The sequence below is a fragment of the Anomaloglossus baeobatrachus genome, chromosome 2 (genome assembly GCF_048569485.1).
Source record: "Anomaloglossus baeobatrachus isolate aAnoBae1 chromosome 2, aAnoBae1.hap1, whole genome shotgun sequence".
Taxonomy (NCBI): domain Eukaryota; kingdom Metazoa; phylum Chordata; class Amphibia; order Anura; family Aromobatidae; genus Anomaloglossus; species Anomaloglossus baeobatrachus.
This window is the reverse complement of record NC_134354.1, coordinates 238,629,767-238,638,545: the sequence shown is the minus strand read 5'-3', so window position 1 is coordinate 238,638,545 and position 8,779 is coordinate 238,629,767.

The following is an 8,779-nucleotide window of genomic DNA, read 5'->3' as shown; positions in this document are numbered from 1 at the left end:
GCAAAAACCTGGTGACTAAAGGCCACGTCACACGAAGCAACATCGTTAGCAACATCGCTGCTAAGGAACAACTTTTGTGACGTAGCACCGATGTTGCTAGCGTGTGACATCCAGCAACAACCTGGCCCCTGCTGTGAGGTCGTTGGTTGTCGCTGAATGTCCTGGGCCATTTTTTAGTTGTTGCTCTCCCGCTGTGAAGCACAGATCGCTGTGTGTGACAGCGACAGAGCAACAACTAAATGTGCAGGCAGCAGGAGCCGGCTTCTGCGGACGCTAGTAAGCACGGTAAACATCGGGTAACCAAGAAGCCCTTCCCTTGGTCACCCGATATTTACCTTCGTTACCAGCGTCCGCCGCTCACACTGTCAGTGCCGGCTGGAGCATCGCTTAGTGTGACATTTTACCAGCGACCTCCTAGCAACTTACCAGCGATCCCTATCAGGTTGTATCGTTGTTGGGATCGCTGGTAAGTTGTTTAGTGTGACTGGGCCTTTATTAAATCTAAAGTTGCTCAGTGATCACGCCGATGTAAATGACACAAAATTGCAGAGCCCAGTGATTTCCTCCAGCGGTCACATGCTCTGTAGTTGTGGTATCACCACTGCAATTCACTCAATCACATAATCAGTCCTAAAATTGCTGACGAGTGGGTGTCCCAGGGATCTGCATCAAAAGCTCAGATTGTGAAGTATATGTTGCTAACTAGTGATAACCGAGCTGTATCATGCTAGGGTGCTCTGTATTGGTAACCAGCAGTCGGACGCTTGGACAGGCTCGACTCATGTACTGAGTATAATGGAAGTCAATGAGGGACTCGAACATTTTTCTGGAAGATCTTCTGGCAAAATGCTCAAGTTCCCTATTGACTTCCATTATACTCGGTAAACAAGTTGAGCCAATCAGAGCATCAACTGCTTGTTACAAGTACAAAGTGTCATGGGTACAGACAGCCATGTGGTTTCTGGCCATAGAAGGTCACAGCTTTTGGCTGCGCAGAATGCACCCTGACTTTCCATTGGTTGTGCTGTCAGTATTCATTGGTATAGGTAGTTTTCCTGCTGGATTCATCTCTCCCCTTTTTTTGGAACCAGCAGGGTGCTCGCCTTCCACCCAGCTGCTGATCACCAGCATTCTCTTAAATACCCCTTCCTTCCTTGGACTGGTGCTGGTGATATTATTCAGTTATGTCAAGCCTTGGTTACAAGCAGGTGGCTTGGACTCCTCTGTTGTATCATTGCTGAAAACTTTGCTGAACTTGTACCTGAGTCATCTGTAGATAAGTAGTTCATGCATTTTTTCCCCTTGTGTATCCCCCTAGTGTCTTCTATAGTGTTTAGTTGGATTGACTAATAGCTCATCCCACCCGATCCCTATTTAGGGTCTAGCACTAGGGATACCTAGGGTCAGGTATCTGGCTCGGCGCATAGGTGTGGAACCTATCTAGGGTAATGAGGGATCCCAGGCATCAGAAGTAGGTTTGGTCAGGGGTCACCATCTTCTCCTTCTCTAGACACAGGGTTTCCCTTCCCTTTTGTTGTTTGCATGGTACTTACCCATACCGAGCGTGACACAAAACACCCAAGCATGGGAGTGCTCTCATCACTATTTCATTATTACTAACACAAAGATGATACAGCTAGTTGACCCTTATTTCATTCATTCTCTTGGGGGCTGCCAGAAAAAGCCAAGCGCTCGACAGCCCAATGGAGAATGAATGAATGTAGCAGCAGCCGAGCATATTCGTACTGCTCAATTCTTATTCTGCCGATCATCGTGGGCCCCAGCAAGCTGACCCTCCACTGACAAACAAGTTGTCACCTATCCTGTGGAAAGCGGTTGTCCTGTGAAAGCGTTCGTTAAAAGATGCTTATGTGTGGAAAAATATAATATATACAGTACAGAGCAAAGTTTGCACACACCTCATTCAAAGAGTTTTCTTTATTTTCATGACTCTAAAAATTGTAGATTCACATTGAATGTATCAAAACTATGAATTAAACACACGAATGAAATACTTAAAGTGTGAAACAACCGAAATTATGTCTTATATTCTAGGTTCCTCAAAGTAGCCACCTTTTGCTTTGATTACTGCTTTGCACACTCTTGGCATTCTCTTGATGAGCTTCAAGAGGTAGTCACCGGAAATGGTCTTCCAACAGTATTGAAGGAGTTCCCAGAGATGTTTAGCACTTGTTGGCCCTTTTGCTTTCACTCTGCGATCCAGCTCACCCCCAAACCATCTCGATTGAGTTCAGGTCTGGTGACTGTGGAGGCCAGGTCATCTGGCGTAGCATCCCATCACTCTCCTTCTTAGTCAAATAGCCCATACACAGCCTGGAGGTGTGTTTGGGGTCATTTTCCTGTTGAAAAATAACTGATGGTCCAACTAAACGCAAACGGGATGGAATAGCACGCCGCTGCAAGATGCTGTGGTAGCCATGCTGGTTCAGTATGCCTTCAATATTGAATAAATCCTCAACCGTGTCACCAGCAAAGCACCATAACACCACCTCCTCCATGCTTCACAGTGGGAACCAGCCATGTAGAGTCCATCCGTTCACCTTTTCTACAAAGACACGGTGGTTGGATCCAAAGATCTCAAATTTGGACTCATCAGACCAAAGCACAGATTTCCACTGGTCTAATGTCCATTCCTTGTGTTCTTTAGCCCAAACAAGTCTCTTCTGCTTGTTGCCAGTCCTTAGCAGTGGTTTCCTAGCAGCTATTTTACCATGAAAGCCTGCTGCACAAAGTCTCCTCTTCACAGTTGTTCTAGAGATGAGAAGGTGTGTCCAAACTATTGGTTTGTACTGTATGTAAAGTGCTGTAGGCGCTATATAAAAATAAAGATTATTATTACCGAGCTCATTTTAAATAAAGGCGGGCGCTAGCAGTGAGACATGTAATGACATGGGTCAGGAGAGAAGACTGTATCTTGCACTGGTAATTCCCCCCCTGTCTGTACTGCATATATAATGTAAATTACTGGAAATGAAGAATTCAAATGTTATGAAAATTCAGTTTCCTGTGGAGTTGATGGGAAGTGTCGAATAGTCAAAAATAGAAATGTCTCACCATAACATATTTTTCACAAAATGAGAACTTGCAAAAAATCTAAATTTATAAAAAAAAGATGTATCAGGCTAATGAATACAGTGAGAAATACTACAAAAGAGAATGTAGTAGGAGGCCTATCACTTCTACAAAAAATCCACCCTAAAGCATATTCTATTGGATATGCATTAAAGATTGAAAAAGGAGATGGCATCCAATAGCTAATAAAATATTTATACTAGGTCACGGTATATACGTCTAATGCAGCATGTATAGTGTATAGGTAGAGCAAGCAGACACAAATTCCAAGAAAATGGTCAATGTGTCCTCTCTGTTTAACCCAATATCAGCAAAACAATGGCATGTGTAAAGCCCACCATACACAGACTATTCTTGGCCAAACCTGACGATACTGACAAAAGACTACTTGGCCAATTGTTGGGTGAGTTAACAATCCAGCATGTTTGATTTCTGCCTATCCTTTTGTTCCCCCAGAGATCAGCATGTCAGGCGTCAAGTCTTTCGTAGAGAACACTGGGCCAAACATGTACTCCTGTGCATGGTAGAGTTGGCTAACATGGCTGCTGGAGAAACCATTGTTTATCATACCATGTAATGAGTATGGTGGTGGGTAGTGATGAGCTAGCAGTACCATGCTCTGTGCTCAGTACTCGTAACTGGCATTTCGAAGGGCTTGAATCCTGTACCGAGTATAATGGAAGTCAAGCATTTTTCCAGAAGATCTTCCGTAAAAATGTTTGAGTTCCCTATCGACTTCCTTGATACTCGTGTCAAGGCCGTCCTAGTCTCCTACTGCTCGTTATGAGTAGAGATGAGTGAACCAGTCGCGGTTCGGCTCGAGTTCGGTTCGCCGAACGGAGACCGTGTTCGAGTTCGGTTCGGCGAACCACTCGACTCCCATAGGAAACAATGGGAGGCAATCACAAACACATAAAAACACCTAGAAAACACTCTCAAAGGTGTCCAAAAGGTGACAAACAACTCACAACACAACACAAACACATGGGAAAGTGACCAGAACAAATTCTCATGTGAAAACAAAACAGCTTGACGAGGAAAAAAGAGATCGAGACACATATAGGCATGGCATGCCCTTCTAAAATCATGCAGAACACCGCAAGGGGACTCCAAGCGGAGTCTCCCTTTTTTCCAAAAATTGGGCCACACAGACACTCCTTCAGTGGCAGCACTTGTGCCCCAGTTGTACACTTCACAGGTAGATTTGCATCAAGCACATTCAAAAATACGCCATTCTTAACTGTCCCCAGGATGGCACCGGGGTAGGTAGCAAAGTCTTTGCTGATCCCAGATCTGTTCATCTTGGATCATTTTTAGAAACACTGCAAGCAAGGGTTACTCCAAGCGGAGTCTCCGTTTTTTCCAAAAATTGGGCCACACAAACACCTGTTCAGTGGCAGCAGTTGTGCTCCAGTTGTAAACTTGACAGGTACATTTGCATCAAGCACATTCCAAATCCACAAGCCTTTACTCTCCACAGGATGACACAGGGGTAGTAAAGTCCTTGCGGATCCATGACTTGTTCATCTTGATGAACGTTAGTCTGTCCACATTGTCACTGGACAGACGCGTGCGCTTATCTGTCAGCACACACCCAGCAGCACTGAAGACACGTTCAGAGACAACGCTGACAGCTGGACACGACAAGATCTCCAAGGCGTAATTGGAGAGCTCAGGCCATTTTTCAAGATTTGAAGCCCAAAATGAGCAAGGCTCCAGTTGCAAAGTCATAGCATTAATGATCATTTGGAGATACTCCTGTATCATCCTTTTCCAGCCGTTGACTATGTGTCAGACTTGTTGTCTCTTGTGGCCTTGCAAAGGATGGTCTAAAAAAAATTATGAAACGATTCAATAAAATTGCTGTTACCAGCACCAGATACGGTGCTGCTGGTACGGTTAGACTGTTGATGATGAGACCGTCACATGTTTGTCAAGTTATAACGGGGAGATTCACTCCGTGCACCATGGGAGTTTGGTGGAAAAGCCGAGCTAAGATCAAGTAACAGCTTCTGCTGATACTCCTGCATACGTGCGTCCCTTTCTATGGCTGGAATTATTTTACAAAATTTGGACTTGTCCTGGGGATCTAATAGTGTGGCAACCCAGTAGTCATCATCACTTCTAATTTTGACAATTCGAGGGTCATGTTGTAGGTAGTGCAGCAAGAAGGCGCTCATGTGTCTTGCGCATCCATGCGGACCAAGTCCGCGCTGTGTTTGTGGCATAGAAGTGCTAACCATGCTTTCTTCCTCTGACATCTCCCCCCAACCTCTTTCAACTGAAATTTGACCAAGGTCTCCCTCATCTGCTGAGTCTTCCATGTCCATGGACAGTTCGTCCTCCATTTCTTCATGTTCTCCTGCACATTCCTCCACATTTTGCCTGCTACCATGCGCCCTTGTTGATCCCTCTCCCCCACCATCCCATGCCTGCCGTCTTGGTGATGATGAACGTCTGGACCTTGTAGATGTTGGTATCCCTCGCGCATATGAATCCTCCTGTATTTCCTCCCCTTCCTGTGGTCCCACCCCCTGACTCTGAATAGTGTTTAGCGTGTGCTCCAGCATGTAAATGACTGGAATTGTCATGCTGATAATGGCATTGTCAGCGCTAAACATATTCGTCGCCATGTTGAAACTTTGCAGAAGGGTGCATAGGTCATTTATCTGAGACCACTCCATCAGGGTGATCTGCCCCACCTCTGCATCTCGTTGGCCCAGGCTATACGTCATGATGTATTGCACCAGTGCTCGGCGGTGCTGCCACAGTCGCTGTATCATGTGGAGAGTCGAATTCCAGTGTGTCGGCACATCGCATTTCAGGCGATGAACCGGCAGGCCGAAACACTTCTGGAGCAATGCAAGTCGCTCAGCTGCGGCGCTTGAACGGTGGAAGTGAGCAGACAGTTTTCGTGCCCTGTGCAGAAGGCCATCTAGGCCGGGATAGTGTGTTAAAAATTGCTGGACAACAAGATTCAACACGTGAGCCATACAAGGTACGTGTGTCACCTTGCCCAGGCGAAGGGCCGCACCCAGGTTTGCAGCATTGTCGCACACGGCCTTACCTGGCTGCAGGTTGAGTGGAGACAACCATTTACCAAACTTGGTCTCCGGAGCTGCCCACAACTCAGCCGCTGTGTCACTTATTTCCAAGTCATTTCAAGCTAAAAACCGCCTGATGCCATTGCGCTCTGCTGCCAGCATAGTAATGAGGTGTGCGTGATTCCTTGTGCGCAGTTACAACTATGGTGGCTTGACCAGCTGGAAGAAAGCAAGTGGGATTGGGATGACAACTCAGAGGACTGTTGTTTTTTGGATTTAGAAGTTGAAGTGGAGGAGAGGCCACTTGTTGGAGCACTTGAGATCCATTCAAGCATGTGCTTTTTTTGTGCATCATCTACCTTTATTACAGTTGTTCGGTTCAGTAAAAAAGGGAGCACATCGGATTGTCCACGGAAAGTAGTAGACATCTTACTTTTGCTGGAAGATGGCCTATCTTCAGCAAATGTTAATGTAGCTTTGCCACCTTCCCCACGGACACAAACTTGTTTTCCGATTACAACACGCCTGTTCCCCTTTCCACCAGCATCTGTCATTTTGCCACTCATTTTGTTAGCGACAAGATTGGCCACTTAAAATGTGATAGCAAAAATTGAGAGGTGGTGTAGATTGCAGAGGTGGTCTATTTTTATTGACAGCTGAAGAACCAACACTGACTATCCCTGACAATGCAACTATGGCCCTACAACTGGCAGCACTCTTTGCTATTAAAATAGCTTTGCAAAAAAGGGCAGCAGGGTACAATGCAGAGGTGATGGGACTTGCTTGGCACAAGTGGGACACTAATGGAGTACAGCAGCCACTTTTTGGATGGCACTAACTGGCAGCACTCTTTGTTATTAAAATAGCTTTGCAAAAAAGGGCAGCAGGGTACAATGCAGAGGTGGTGGGACTTGCTTGGCACAAGAGGGACACGAATGGAGTACAGCAGCCACTTTTTGGATGGCACTAACTGGCAGCACTCTTTGCTATTAAAATAGCTTTGCAAAAAAGGGCAGCAGGGTACAATGCAGAGGTGGTGGGACTTGCTTGGCACAAGTGGGACACTAATGGAGTACAGCAGCCACTTTTTGGATGGCACTAACTGGCAGCACTCTTTGCTATTAAAATAGCTTTGCAAAAAAGGGCAGCCGGGTACAATGCAGAGGTGGTGGACAATGCTTGGCACCAGTGGGACGCTAATGGAGTATAGCAGCCACTTTTTGGATGGCACTAACTGGTAGCACTATTTGCTATTAAAATAGCTTTGCAAAAATGGGCAGGAGGGTACAATGCAGAGGTGGTGGGACTTGCTTGACACCAGTGGGACACTAATGGAGTACAGCAGCCATTTTTTGGATGGCACTAACTGGCAGCACTCTTTGTTATTAAAATAGCTTTGCAAAAAAGGGCAGCAGGGTACAATGCAGAGGTGCTGGAAAATGCTTGGCACCAGTAGGACACTAATGGAGTATAGCAGCCACTTTTTGGATGGCACTAACTGGCTGCACTCTTTGCTATTATATTAGCTTTGCAAAAATGGGCAGGAGGGTACAGTGGCCGGGTTGTGGGTCAGTGGACATGAAAGGAAGCCTCACTTTCTATCCCTCCTAATGGTGAAATGCAGCAAGGAATTCCCTGAGCTTAGGTACACAGACGCTGTTATCTGAAGCTGTACACAGCGTTTCCACGGACCTGACTGCCACCTATGGCTCTGAGCCCAAGGAAATGAGCCCTGAAAAGGGCTGAAATAAACTTCTGTCCCTAATCTGTAGAGCGCTGTGTGTATAGCGTACACAGCAGGACCGGCGACAGGAGCTGCGTGAGCGGTGATTGTCACCCAGACGCAGAAGGCAGATAATGGCGCCCTGAGGGAAAATGGCCGTATTTATAATGCAAGGACATGTGACATTCACAACCTATGACACATGCCCTTGCTTGTCTAGCAAAAAGTCCACTTACCTGTGTGTGTGTCTGGGATTGGCTGACATGCTGGCCTGCCCCACTACACACGCGCTTAGGGAAGATGGCGATCGGCATTTTCTCAGCCACACAGATCTAAACCCCGTCCCCCCCGCACACTATACGCTGAAATTTGATAATAGTGTGAATCACAGTGACTCACACTATTACAGTGAAAAGCCAGCTAGTAATTAGCTAGGCTTTTTCCTGATAGAACCGTTTTCGAACGTAAGTCGAGCTGCCGAACTTTTAGCAAAAAGCTCGAGTTCGAGTTCCAAAGTATGATGGTCTCCATCTGAGCAGGTGAGCCGGATAAAACCTTGTTTTTCCTGCTAGATACAATATGGTGTCCGAGCTCAAGCAGTGAATGACCCTACATGAATACCCTAGTATATCATGTTTCCCTTAAATAAAACATTTCTGTAGCAGTATTATATTGACAAATATGGGCCATAGCATTCCATAGACATCTATATGCTGCAAGAAGAAACCAAGAACTATTGCCAGGTAAACGTGATACAATAATCCCAGAGTGAGTAAATATATACAAGCCTTGCACCATGGCCCAATGTGTTGCATACTGTGCACATCACAAATTACTAGGGGAAGTGACATCACTTCCTTACTCATTTGAGCGGAGACCTAGACGCTTCACAGCAATTGCTAGTTGACACGTTAGTAGG